Source organism: Mus caroli, unplaced genomic scaffold (genome assembly GCF_978045245.1).
Source record: "Mus caroli unplaced genomic scaffold, Mus_caroli_1 scaffold_14, whole genome shotgun sequence".
Taxonomy (NCBI): Eukaryota; Metazoa; Chordata; class Mammalia; order Rodentia; family Muridae; genus Mus; species Mus caroli.
In genome coordinates this window covers 92,118,720-92,132,857 of record NW_028227269.1, presented here as the reverse complement: position 1 = coordinate 92,132,857, position 14,138 = coordinate 92,118,720, and positions in this window count along the sequence as shown.

Genomic DNA, 14,138 nt, shown 5'->3' with positions numbered 1-14,138 from the left:
AGCAGGGTTTGAGGTCTACAGGGTGGAGGCAAGTGGGCATCTGACAACATGGCTTGTTCTTTGGCAAGGTTTAATTGTGAAGTTTAACAGACATTCTTGTAGTTTAAGGTGACACTTTTAAAATAAAATTCTCTTCTGATGATGACTTGAGCCCTGCCACACAATGGTAGGATCAGCAGAACCTGCAGGTTTTTAATTGGAGTTACATTCTCTGTTGTAATTTTTTTAAATGACTTTCTTTTTTCTTTCTTTCTTCTTCTTCTTTTTCTTCTTCTTCTTCTTCTTCTTCTTCTTCTTCTTCTTCTTCTTCTTCTTCTTCTTCTTCTTCTTCTTCTTTTTTTTTTTTTTTGCTTTCACTGGAAGGAAAAAAGATGCTCATTTTAAATGTTGAAGTGTGTTGCTTTGTCACAATAAAATCAATGTGCACACACACACACACACACACACACACACACACACAGCACATTTAACCATTAAAAAACTGACAATGTAAAACTGTCATTGTCCTGAAGTTAACTTGTGTTTTCTGTATGAATAGTCTTTTTACATTTTTGCAGTGTAGTATTCTACTAGCATGGCTAAATTATCACCTTACCATCTATTGTTTTGAAAAACAGTGGTTGTTTAGAGTTTTAACCTATTAAAAATAAAGCCGCTGCATTAAAAACATGCAAACAAACAAGTAAACAAACAAAAAACTTACAAGAAAAATGAATGCACAGTGCTAAAGTTTACCTAAAGTTTATTTCTCATGGCCACAAGCAGGTAAGCTCATGTAAATTCGAACCTGCATTTCATGGAAACACACACACACACATACACACATACTTACACATACTGAAAGAGACAAAGGAAGACAAAGACATACCAAGAGAGAGATAGATGGAGATAGACACAAAGAGAGAGACAAACAGAGACAGAAAGAGAAAAGAAAAGCAACAGAGAAAAGGACACACGCACACAAATAGAGAGAAAAATAACAAAATATATCCCATGAATAAAAAAGTTAATTTTCTGGGAAAACTAGGGCATCACATTGTATTAAAGATGTCACTCACTCTCAATACAAATGTCTATTCATCACTATTATTCTATGTCAGGCCAATTTAGTCATTGGATTTTTCTTTTGCTGTGATAAACAACGTGGCCAGAAGCAATTAGGGAAGAAAGGATTTTTGTTGTTGTTCTTTTTTTTTTTTTTTTTTTAATCTTACAACTCTCAGAGCTGGACTGAGGGTAGTTGCTGCAGGAGATCATGACAGGAACTGAGGCAGAGATCAGAAAGGAATTCTTCTTACTGACCTTCTGTCTTGTTTAGTGTACAACCCAGGACCATATATCCAGGATGCCAACACTGGTTGGGCTCTCTGGCATGAATCATTTATCAGAAAATCCTCCATAGTTTTACCTACAGACCAGTCTGATGGATGCTTTCCCTAAACTGAAACTATTTCCCAGATGAACCTACCTTGTGTTTGTTAGCAAAAACTAACAAGATTTGCAATACCAAGGGGCCTCAATACAGGGGAATGCCAGGGCCAAGAAGTGGGAGTGTGTGGTTAGGGGAGCAGGGCAGGTGGAGGGTATAGGGAACTTTTGGGATAGCATTTGAAATGTATAGAAAGAAACTATCTAATAAAAATAAATAAATTAATTAATTTAAAAAAACCTAACAAGAGCAGCCAGTAGACCTTCACACTTACGTCATTTAATGTTTCCTCTATAGCCTGACCTTCTGGAACTCACAGGTGACCAGCTATGCAAAGCTCCTTAGGTGACCACTGTCATGACTTTGGTCACATGAACCAGAGCCTCTTGAGCCTTCTCTCATATAAGACCTCCATTTTCCAATTTTCTCAGATGCTATGGTTTCCTAATCACCAAATAATTAAAAATGAATAACAGTTAAATGAGAAGAGAAACCCTAGAGTCAGATGAAAGTGGAACATGTAGCTTCAGGGAAAGTTTCTCCTTTTACCAAAACTGCACAACCACCAGGCAGGGCTTCCCTATTCTCTTCCTCTAGAAGAAGAATGTTAATGTCTAATGAGACAGTGGTTTATGGCTTCCTGGACACATTTATTCTAATGGGCCCATCCAACACTCTTTACAAACAGTATTAAAATCACCTTACATGCTTTGATATTCTTCATCCTCTTTTTCTTTTTCCTATTCATATTTCACCTAGAACGTTAAGTAGCAATCTATGACTTTGAATTTTTCTTCTTTGTGCTTCTAACTCATGAGTGCTGTCATTGCAGGTGTAACTCACCAGGCCAGGTTTATACAAGGTTGAGCTTTAAACCCAGGGAGGTGTACGTGCTCAACAAACAATGTCCCAACTGAACCACAGAACCAATTCATTTTTCAACATTTTTAAAAAAATATTTTGTGCTAATATCTTATAATATGTAAAATAATTACCTCTTCCCTTTAAGCCACTATGTATCTCTCTCTCTCTCACACACACACACACACAAATTCAAACATGCACTGTGTGTGTGAGGTGCTGACCATTGTTTTTATTAATGTGTTTTCTCATATATTACATTGTGAGCAGTTTCCCGTCTCTCCTCTCTTCAAAGTCTTTTACTCACTTTCCCCTCCACACTCATTCTTCCGGAGTGTCCTTTCAGAAACTGCAGGCTTCCCAGGGTTATCAACCAAGTATGGCTGGATGACCATTCTTTTTTTAAGTAAACAGAATGTTTAAAATACCCAAAGAAAGGTACTTCACTCACACATTTTAATGCACATTGTGTTGATATGGCATAGCTCACAAAAGACAGTTTGGAAAGATGATCAGCCAAGGGGTTTAAGATGACTGTTAGCTCTATAATAAAAAAAAAAAATGGCCAATATGCTTATAAGAGTGCTTGTTCTAAAGGCACCACTGTAGCTAATATTACATTATTTTAGAAAAAGTAATTTAAACATATTCTTTTAGGTGTAATATTTTGCTTTCCATTAACCAATTAGTTCCATAAGAAAATTCATACTTTTATTGACAACATTTTCAGAAATTGTCAGATACTGGCTCCCCACCCTTGAAAATCTTGCAGGAAACTGAACTATTTGTGAAACTTTTCTTCTTGAATGTACTTTTTTGTTTGTTACTTTATTTGTTTTATATTGTCCATACACCACATACTTTCTTTTTAAAATTGCTTTATTAAATGCAGAAAAAATTGCCCCTGTTAAACACTTGCTAAGTCCCTATTATTGCTGCCTTAATGTGCTCGCCATGCTTTTTTCTTTTTTTTTTTTTGGAATTATTTTTATTATATATTTTCTTTATTTACATTTCACATGTTATCTCTTTTCCTGGTATCCCCTCCGACAACTCCCTATCCATTCTCCCTCCCCCTGCTCCTGTGAGGGTGTTCCCCCAACCACCCAACCACCCAACCACCCACCCACCCACCCATCCACTCCTTCTTCCCTGGCCTGGCATTGCCCTACACTAGGGCATGGAGCCTTCACATGACCAAGGCCTCCCCTCCCATGGATGTCTGACAAGGCCATCCTCTGTTATATATGCAGCTGAAGTCATAGGTCTTTTTTGTTGGTTTTCTATATATTTTACTATTTAAAAAAAGACACACATAATGTTTTTGTTTTTTTCGTTTGTATACAGGCTCTTCTGGAAGTCACTCTGTATATCTGTAGACCAGGCTGGCTTACAACTCACAGACATCTGCCTGTCTCTCTTTTCCAAGTGCTGGGATTAAAGGTGTGTCCTCTACACTCAGCCAAGACACATATATTTTGATCGGGTACTTCCTGAATCCCCACTAAGGAGCTACCCTAGTACACATACTATCTATGCCAAAGTTGAGACTCTAATGTTTTTAGCTTCATGTTCCATGCACTGGGATTTTGCTGTCTTAATGAATTATACGTGTGTGTGTGTGTGTAAATTACATGAGAATGATGATTCCCTCTGCTTATATACTTATATAATCTTGATTTTGAAGAATTGATCTAAATACTGGGACATTCATGCTTGTAGTACCTTTAAGACAAACTTTTCACAACACTCCTGAAATGTACTCCTTCCAGTTGTTATTTCCTTCATGAACAAGGCAATAGACAAGGATTATCTTCCTTGAATCTATTATTTTCATCTTAGAATGTTCGTTCTCTAACACCTTTGGTGGGGACACAGAGAAAGCACACACACACACACACACACGCATGTGTAGATCTATATATCTATATATATAGATAGGCTAATATATATATATATATATATATATATATATATATATATATATACATATATATATATGTGTGTGTGTGTGTGTGTGTGTGTGTGTGTTTAGAAAATTTTAGGTCTATTACAAATAAAGTAAAATTGAGCAATTAAAACAATTGAAATATTTGCTATACATAACTATCATATATAGCTATAGCATAGCAATAAGAGACATACAGGATTGGAAGAGGCACTTCAACCTTTCGTGCTAAGCTTACTGAGACTTATTATATGTGGATATCTCAGAGTTTAGAACTTTTTAAACTGTTTTCTAGCTATATATTTGTAGTGCTTATATTTGGGCAATTCTTCATAAAAGCACATATCTCCTTATGAAATATGCCTTTGTTAAAATGACGAATACATTACAATAACTCATATCCAAATGCTTTTGCCATTCCCCTCACAGTGATTGTGAGATCCTGGAAGGGTTCACTATTATTCACTCTGTTTCTCTAGGATCTAGCAAAGAATCCTCATGCAAATGGAAATGGTCCCAACCATACATGGGCTGTTTTAATAGTTTGTGCTAAAAACCAGCCCCCCATCTTCTCATTGCTGCTATTTTCCACAATATATACACTTCGGCCTCTTTAAGAGAGGATCAAATGGGAGAAGTCTAGATTTCTGATAATAAGAATTATTAGGATTTAGTCTCTAAATGGAATGCTTTGAATCACATTTCATGGAAATTAATACACATAAAAGGTTATCATAATAGTGAAATGTCATGTCTTGGCACAGTAAACAGACAGATGTCTAAGTATCAATATCTATAAATACCCTCTCAACTCCTGCTGAGGGTCACAGTCTGTCAGTTATTAATAGGTATGATGATCTGATATACAATGAGATTATAATCTATGTACTCTGCCCTGGCCTTGGTTCCTATGATACTCATGGACTTGACATTATGAGTATGTGATAGCACTGACTCTTAATTTGATTTAATTTAGGTTTCAGTAGAAATGTACAATTTTTTTAAGAAAAGATCAGATCCTATATGACTAATTAATGAGAAATATTAATATTTATACATGTGTTCATATTTAAATAAAAATTGAGAAATAAGGATGTGCATTTAATTGCAGACAGTTTAAAAACGTTGTGCATGATTATTTCTTTGTATCCAGTTTTACCTCCATTTATAAAATCATGAAAAGTTTCCTTTGTCTTTATTTCATTTTCTTCAGAGTGAGGTAGTGTTTGGAAACAGTCGATCTTTCACAAGCGAAGAATTTCTAGCCTGAGGCCAATAAAGCAGACAAATACAATTTTTGTTTAAATTTGAGATTAAATATGGGGTTTCAGAAATGGAGAACTGAAAGCCATGCTGGTTTGACTTTCAGGAATGCTGCAGTGTACTTATGATTAAGGTCAATAGGTAGACAAACCGGATGTCCCTCCCTATTTCTGAGAAGCAGGATTAAGAAAGAATAGACAAGTTATTTAGTAAGACAAACTCTAGGACAAAAATAAATAATCTTGGGAGTAGTCATGTTCAGAGGAAAATAATAATAATTAAGTTTTAGGTGGCTATTTTATCCTGAAAGTAAAAGAGTTGGTGGTTATGAATAAACAATCAATAAAGTAGTATTTCTCAGAGAAGAAATTGTGTACTTTCTAAAAATCCAAATTATTATAAAACAATTCTAATATTTATGACTCCGTGTTTAATCATTGCAACTTTATGAGACATATTTTTTAATATTTTATGGAGTGACTGAAGTATTGTCTTGGACTATTCTTTCTAATTCATTTCTGATATAAAAGACTAAGATATTTCATTGCTCTTCTCTTATATATATTTTATATATTAAATGGATATTTTTTCAAAATTAAAAATACAAATGACTCATTACTTCTTAGTGAAAGCTTATAAACAGTTGCCAGTGAACAGTGACATAGTAGGATGAGGCTAAATACCCCTGTGACTACGTGACTAAAAAGAAGAGTATTTACAATGAAGGGTGTTTAGCATCAAATATTTCAGACTGTTAAAATGTCAACCTGTGTATTCTGTGAGACTCTAGTCCTGACTGGTCTATAAGTTACTATGTTAATAAATCTTGCCTCAAACATTAAAATCATGGTGCCCCACCCTCACCATTAAATACAGGATAACAAGTTTATATAAGCCACCACACCCAATTCATCCTTACTTTCTTATAAAATAACGGTAGCAGGATTACCATTTGTCATTCATTAGTTGAATTATCACTTGTATTAATAATTACTTAAATAGTAACATGTCAGTAGTTTATAAATACCTATCACATACAAATATTGTATACCAAGCAGTGCTTAGACAGTATTTTATCTATTCTTTCATGAAATGATAATGTGGACATTATTATTTCCCTTGTACATAAATAATTGAAAGAGGTTAAATAATAATATACCCTCCAGTCAGAAAAGCTGCAAAGTATCTGATGTCTCAATTCTGCAATTATCTGCGAATGGATCTTCGTAGGGAAGAAAAATGATATATTAGATACACTGCGATACAGATGGGATAAAACAGGGTGCTATTTCAAAGCAGGGTTTTGCCATCTGTAGCTACACGACACAGTGAATACAATGACAGACGCATGGTTTCAGTGCTTCTCTTTCTTCTAGTGCTCCTTGTTCTTTTTTAAAACATCTTTTCCTATGCAGCAGCTGAAAATAATAAAAGTGATCTTTCTGAAATCAGGATTGCTTTCAATTATTTTATGTTTTCTAAAAAATGCTAACCTTACTGAACTTCATGTTTTAAAAAAATGAGGTAAAATAGATAAGACTGGAATTTCATAGTGGTGGGGAAAGCATCATCTAACTTTGAATGCTCGGCAATAATTTCCAAGGGAAGTGAGTAAAAAGACAGTGATTTTGTAAATGAAGATACCGAGGTACCGCAAAGTTGTGGCTTCAGGAAGAGACTTTGAGAGCTGTATGTCATCCATTCATGCTCTAAGTCTCTCTAAGATCAAGAGTACAGGTTCACATTCTTTTTACCAAGTGCAATGTTGCAAATCTGGAATGAGAGAGATTGTGATTAATCAAAATCTGACCATTGTCATTGTGACACATGAAAAGAGAACTAATAAATTCATTTTAATTTCTGAAATAAGCAGAATCCGTTTATTGTGGTCCATACATCAGCTGAATATTTCACTGTTCAGTCATTTGGGTTGAATTCCAAAAGACAGAGATAAGGATTTTAGTGCTGCTAAGACCATCCTGGAGCTTACATGAGTCCAAATGATGTCCTCTACAGATATCTTGTGGTTGTTTAGCATGGGATTTTTGTGGGACTCCTAACAGTGGGAACAGAGGTACCTCTGACTCTTTTGCTTGATCTTGAGACTGTTTCTCTCATATAAGGTTGTCTTATCTAGCCTTGATATGATTGTTTGTGTCTAGTTTTATTACATCTTGTTATGGCCTGTTTGGATGATACCCATAGGAGTACTGCTCTTTTCTAAAAGGAAACAGAAGAATAGTGGATCCTGGCTGGGGATGGGTTGGGAGGAATGAGAGACAAAGACTATGGTAAGGATGTATTATATAAGAAAAAAATAAGTAAAAAGAAAATGGAGAATTATAGTTCTGTAAATTTACAGTAATTGGATGTTTCTGAGTGTCAGTGTTTAATTTTATAAGATATAATAGTTACATATTTCTTATTTAATGTAGACTAGATATAACAATAATGCCATATGCATGTTTTGTATAATATATATGCATGAAATGCTATATAATTATTTGCTATGTGATATATAATTATTTAAAAATAATAACAATGATAAATAGCTTATAATGAACAAATTTAGACTCAGTATGTGCTACTTACTTAGTCATGGAAAACTTTAATTACAAAATCCCATAGCACAATGCTAAAAAAAAATCTATATCCTGGCATTTAAAGTTCTCCACTGGTTTAGACTCCTGTGTCCTGTACTGCAAGGATCAAATGATGTCTCTTGATCCTGCCTGGCACCCTATGTCTCTTTCTTTATTAATGCCATTCCTGCCATCAGAATTGTTCCTTAGAAATGTCAGCCTTTCTCTCTTTACTCTTATCGTTGTAATATTCACAGGACTAAATATGGAACCTGCTATTTAAAGGCCTGGGACAAAACTTAACTTCAGAACAATTCCCTACTTCTCTAGAAGGAAAAATGTTTTCTCCAAGCTTTCATTATAGTATTATCTTGATTTTTTGTCTCTTCCTACGTGGGACATTGGAAGATTTTCAAACTATGTACCAAGGGCTAAAGGGATAACTCATTAGTTAAGAGCATCAGCTGCTTCAAGAGGACCAGAGTTCAATTGCCAACATACACAGGTTGGCTCACAACCATCTGTAATTCTAGTCTTGGGAGTTCTGATTCTCTCTTCTGGCCTCTGAGGGCACTAGCAATCAAGTGGAACACAGATAAACATTCAGGCAAATCCTCATATACATATTATTTTTTTGTTTGTTTTTCAAAAAAAAAAAAAAAAAGAGAGAGAGAAAGAGACTAAATGAATTGTCTGTCTTAAAAATCCAGAATAATACATGATCTAAATCTGTTAGAATCCTTACAGAATTTAAGAACATGGGTATGCAGATTGGTGCAAACTCAGCATAGGTTTGTGAGAATCTTAATGCCAACTATAAGTTGGGTGACAATGGTATTAATATATCATTGCTGTTTTTTAAAGGTAATACACAGCGTTAAAGATTTGTCCTAAAGATGTAAACCTGAAAACAGGATCATTAAGGCTTATAATGTTCAGCATAATTTGTTTAAGGAGAAGGAATATGAGGGAAAGATGTGATGAGCAGGCTCCTTTAGGTATAATGTTTAATCCTCAGAAGCAGCTGCTGTGGGTGAATACACAGACTATCTCAAGTCTCCGAAGACAGGGATTTGGCTGGCAACAGATTTGCACAGCTCTCCAGCACTCATGCAGTCCAACAGCAGTCAGCAACAGGAAGCAATGAGATGCTCATGACAAATAAAAGATTCTGTACATTTAGAGGAAAATTGTAGGTGTGGAGGTTTGTTTTTTGTTTTTGTTTTTTGTTTGTTTTTAACTCAGTGACTAGATGAAACTATTGTGGTCATTTACTTAACTGAAATTTGCTACTGTGAATATAAATTTTAGAAAATACATTTCGAAAAATCTCCTCTTAAAATTTAGTAAAATAGTCTATCTCCAGCCATGATTTCTCAGTTTATCTCACATAGCATAAATCTATCTTTCATAATATTCTCATATTTATATTAGTATCTACATACTGACTCAATCAATATATTACCATAAGGAGTTATATGGTAAAATAAATAAAAAGTGAGAAAATTTTATTTTATTTCATTAGACCCAGTATTTTTAATTGGTTACACACTGACTTGGTTGTGACTGTATGTGTGAGGCAAAACCCGTTAGTGATGAGTGGACTGTATTTGTACAAAGATTCTCACATTATTATGGCAAGAAATGCACAATAAACAGACATCCAAAATAAAGAGTTTAGAACAAAGATATACTCATTAAAATAACTCATTCAGTAGCCTAATATTTCAATTAGGCTCCAGTTTCCAGTGACCAATTCAGCTATGAATTCACCAGTAATCTAACACACACACACATACGCACACACACATTCCCAATAGAAACTTAGAGACAGCACTTGAGGAGGAGCTGTATATTCTTGAATTTCTTGTTAATGCTCACTAAGAGATTCTGCAATATGGGTTTGTTAAGGAAGACATAAATATAGGAAGGTAAGTACTATTGATTTTTTTAAGGTATTAATAATATTTGACTGAATGAAGTCTTTGTATACTGCTATATCTAATGAAAAGAAAATGCATTCAAAACTGTTCCAAGTAATGTATGCTCTTATAGACATAAAGTAGAAGACTTAAACATTCATGAACATCTCAAAATCAGGTACTTCAATTGCAGTCAAAGGAAAGAAACAAGACATCTCACACAGAAACATGTTGACAAGTCATTGAAATGAATCAAAAAAATTTTTATTTTAGCTTAATGTTGACAGCTTTTTTATTCTTCTCTTATATTTCATTCCTACGTAGACAGAACCAAAATGTTAGCTCTCACAGAAAATATACATACTTAACAATAAACAATCTTAAATATTTTTGAGATCATAATAATCATTTAGCAAAAAAAATCTTACTAGGGCATCATAAGATTGTGACAGACACATGTAGTACTCATAAGCATAAGAACAAAGAGTTGTGATAAAATATTAACACGAAAATCTAGCTAAAAGAAATAATGTACCATCTTTAAGAAGTTTTTATTCCAATATTGTATGATTAAATCTAATTAAATTGAAACATTAATATTTAAATAAAGTTGTTTTTTAAAGACTTTTAAAAAGCAGCATACAAAACACATGAACATACCCGAAATATATTTTTTATTGTTCATTAAAAGATGCACAGTGTGAAGTCTAGAGCTTATGCCTGAGTTCAATAAATTATTGAAGCTTCTTTTTCTGACATCTGAACTGAGAATGTCAGTTCTAAGCATTTTTCTTCCATACCGTTAACATTTTTTAAAAAGAAATGAGGTGTGATATTATTATGCACCCTTAGGTGGCCTGGAACTCACCATGAAGAAGAGGATCACCTCAGACTCATAGCAGTCCACCTGCTTTTGCCCACTGAGTGCCCAGGATTAGCGTGTCACCATATCAGACTACACTTAATTTCTAGCTCATACAATAAGAAAACCAAACCAAATGATGGTACACAGATTACATAGGAAATACATCTGTACATTATATGTTAGTTTATTATGAAAATTCTACTAAATGTATAATTAATTAATCATTTACTGTAGCCATCCTGAGGCTTGAACACTAGATACATCCATGTACACTGACAAATTCAAATTAGAAAATAAAGTGAAAAGTGCATTCACACATCACATATTATTTATAATTACACATATGTATATATATATATATATATATATATATATATATATATATATATGATATAAGAATTGGGACTTGAGAGATAGCACAGCTTTTAGTATTATTTATTGTTCTTCCAGAGTATTGTATTGTGGTTCCAGTAAGAGCCTCCTTTTGGTCACCTCACTGCCATCTATAACTATAATACCAGTTCAAGGAGATATGTTACTTTCTTATGACCCCCACTGACACTGGGGTCCAGTGCTCAACAGGCATACATGCAGAGAAAATACTCATACATATAAAAAAAATAAAAATAAAACATAATAAATATGCAGGATTTTTCTACAGTTAATCCATAAAATATCATAGAGAATATTAAAGAAGCCTCAGTAGAAGTTAATAAAAGCAACTTATTGATTCATTGATCCAATATATAGGCATGGAGTCTCTCACAAGTTTTTAAACACTCAATTACTCTAATTAAAATGTTAGCATGAATAAGAAAAATAATAGCAAGATTATCTTAAAGTTTACTTGGAAAATGTAAATTATGGAATAGCCAAAATCAATGTTGAAACACAATAAAAAGTAGAAGACTTGTAATTTCTTATATCAATGCCTTGAATGTCTGGAGACAAACATGCATGGTATTTGTGTAAGCATAACCAATGCGATGAATGTGAATGAAGAGTATAAAAGTACTTTGAAAGCATTTCCTAAAAAGGAAAAATACTTCAATGAGAATTAAGAAGGGGTTTCAGCAATGATGTTGGAATATTTGATGCCAAATGGGGAACATAAAGTCACAAAATTAAGCTGAGTGTGGTGGTGCACGCCTTTAATCCCAGCACTCGGGAGGCAGAGGCAGGCGGATTTCTGAGTTCGAGGCCAGCCTGGTCTACAAAGTGAGTTCCAGGACAGCCAGGGCTATACAGAGAAACCCTGTCTCAAAAAAAAAAAAGTCACAAAATTATATATAAATTTTGAACCTAATAATACAAAAATGTACTATGGGCTGAAGAGATAGTTCACTGGTTTAGAATGCATAGTACTCTGTAGTCTCATGTGTTATCCATTCTGTTACTCTACCACTTTGGGGCACATACCCTAAGGAAACTTAATCTTACGCACAGAGACACTTGCTCAACTAATGCTCTATTCACAACAGTCAATAATCAGAAACAACCTAGGTGTCCCCTAACAGAAGAATGAATAAGAAACATAATATATTTACACAATGCGATATTTCTTGACAGAAGAAAATAAAATGAAATCATGAAATTTGCAGATAAAAAGAACAAGAAAATATATCTCAAGTGAGGTATGACTGGCCAAGAAAGACAAATATGGTATATTCTTACTTATATGTGGATATTAGTTGTTAAATCAATGGTAACCAAACTACAATACACGGAAACAAAGAGATTAGATATAGAGTAAGGAACTGGATGGGACAGAAAAATCTCCTAAGAAATAGAAATATAATAAATAGTTATGGAAAGAAAAGGGTGTGGGAAGAGACTGGAATGTGAGGAACAAGGACAGAAAAGAAGTGAAAAGTAGACAAGGGAATGAATACTGGAGTCACAGCTAAAATTAAGGAACATGTAAGGTGTAATATGGAAAGCTAATAGAGTAGATGATTCCTAAAAATAGATACATCGATATTCATAAGGAAAATTGGTCTGAAGTTCTTTTTCTTTTTTGGGTCTTTGTGTGGTTTAGGTATCAGAGTAATTGTGGATTCATAGAAATAATTGGGTAGAGTTCCTTATGTTTCTATTTTGTGGAATAGTTTGAGGAGTATTGGAATTAGGTCCTCTTTGAAGGTCAGATAAAACTCTGCACTAAACCCTACAGGTCCTGGGCTATTTTGGGTTGGAAGACTATTAATGACTGTTTCTATTTCTTTAGAGGATATGGGACTGTTTAGATCGTTAATCTGATCCTGACTTAACTTTGTTACCTGGTATCATGCTTTCCTTAAACTGACCATTAAGAGCCTTGAAGAAGACAGACAAAATATAACTAAATGATAAAAGAAAAAACTACAATGCTAGAATGGTTGAATGAACTCATCAGTGATGATATATTGTCAGATAATGATGAAATGATGAAATTAATGGGAAAAGAGCTGGGACCGGAAAATATTATGCTAAATGAAGTATGCTTTTGAGAGAAATACTGGAGAAAGTAATATAAGCCATGTGAAGTTTACAAAGAATAATTGTATTGTTGGGAGATAAGTGGATTAACTAGGATATGACAATTTTCAGAGAAGGGAATGTTCTAGAGTGTGGTTGTGATGGTGGCAGCACACTGAGATTTACTGTTCCCCTTGAACTGAAAGTTTGAAATTTGTGCATTTTCCTATTTCAAAATTAAACCTCAGTGATCATTCCTAAAATCAGATGCACTGCCTTTTTATTATTTTTTGAACTTTTTCCTTTTGTCTACTGTGTGATTTGTGAGAGAGTGAAAATGTCAATAATTAGAAGAAATAAAAAGCCTTCCTTCTTTTCAATGCCAAAACCATAGTGTGAGGTATGTTAATAGTATTTCAGAGTTTTTTACATAATAATAGGCTCACATTTTTAAAAAATGTTCAGTAGGTGATCAGTTACTTAAGATAGTAAGAACAAAATATTACAGAATCCATAAATGGCTGAATATTCATAGATATATAATATTTGTGAAAATAAATCAAAATGAAAACACAAAAACTGGTTGACTGGGAATGGACCTCATTGTAAAAGTGTTTACTATGCAAAAACGAGCACCTGAGATTTGATTCCCAGTATATACTAAAAGAGAGAAAAGGGGGCTCACACATGTAGCCTTTGAACTGAAGGGATTACAGTCTGGAAGATCAGTGATAAGGCAACTTATCTGAAACAATGAGATCAGGATTCATTAAGAAAACTTTTTCAAAACAAAATAAAATATGGAGAGGAG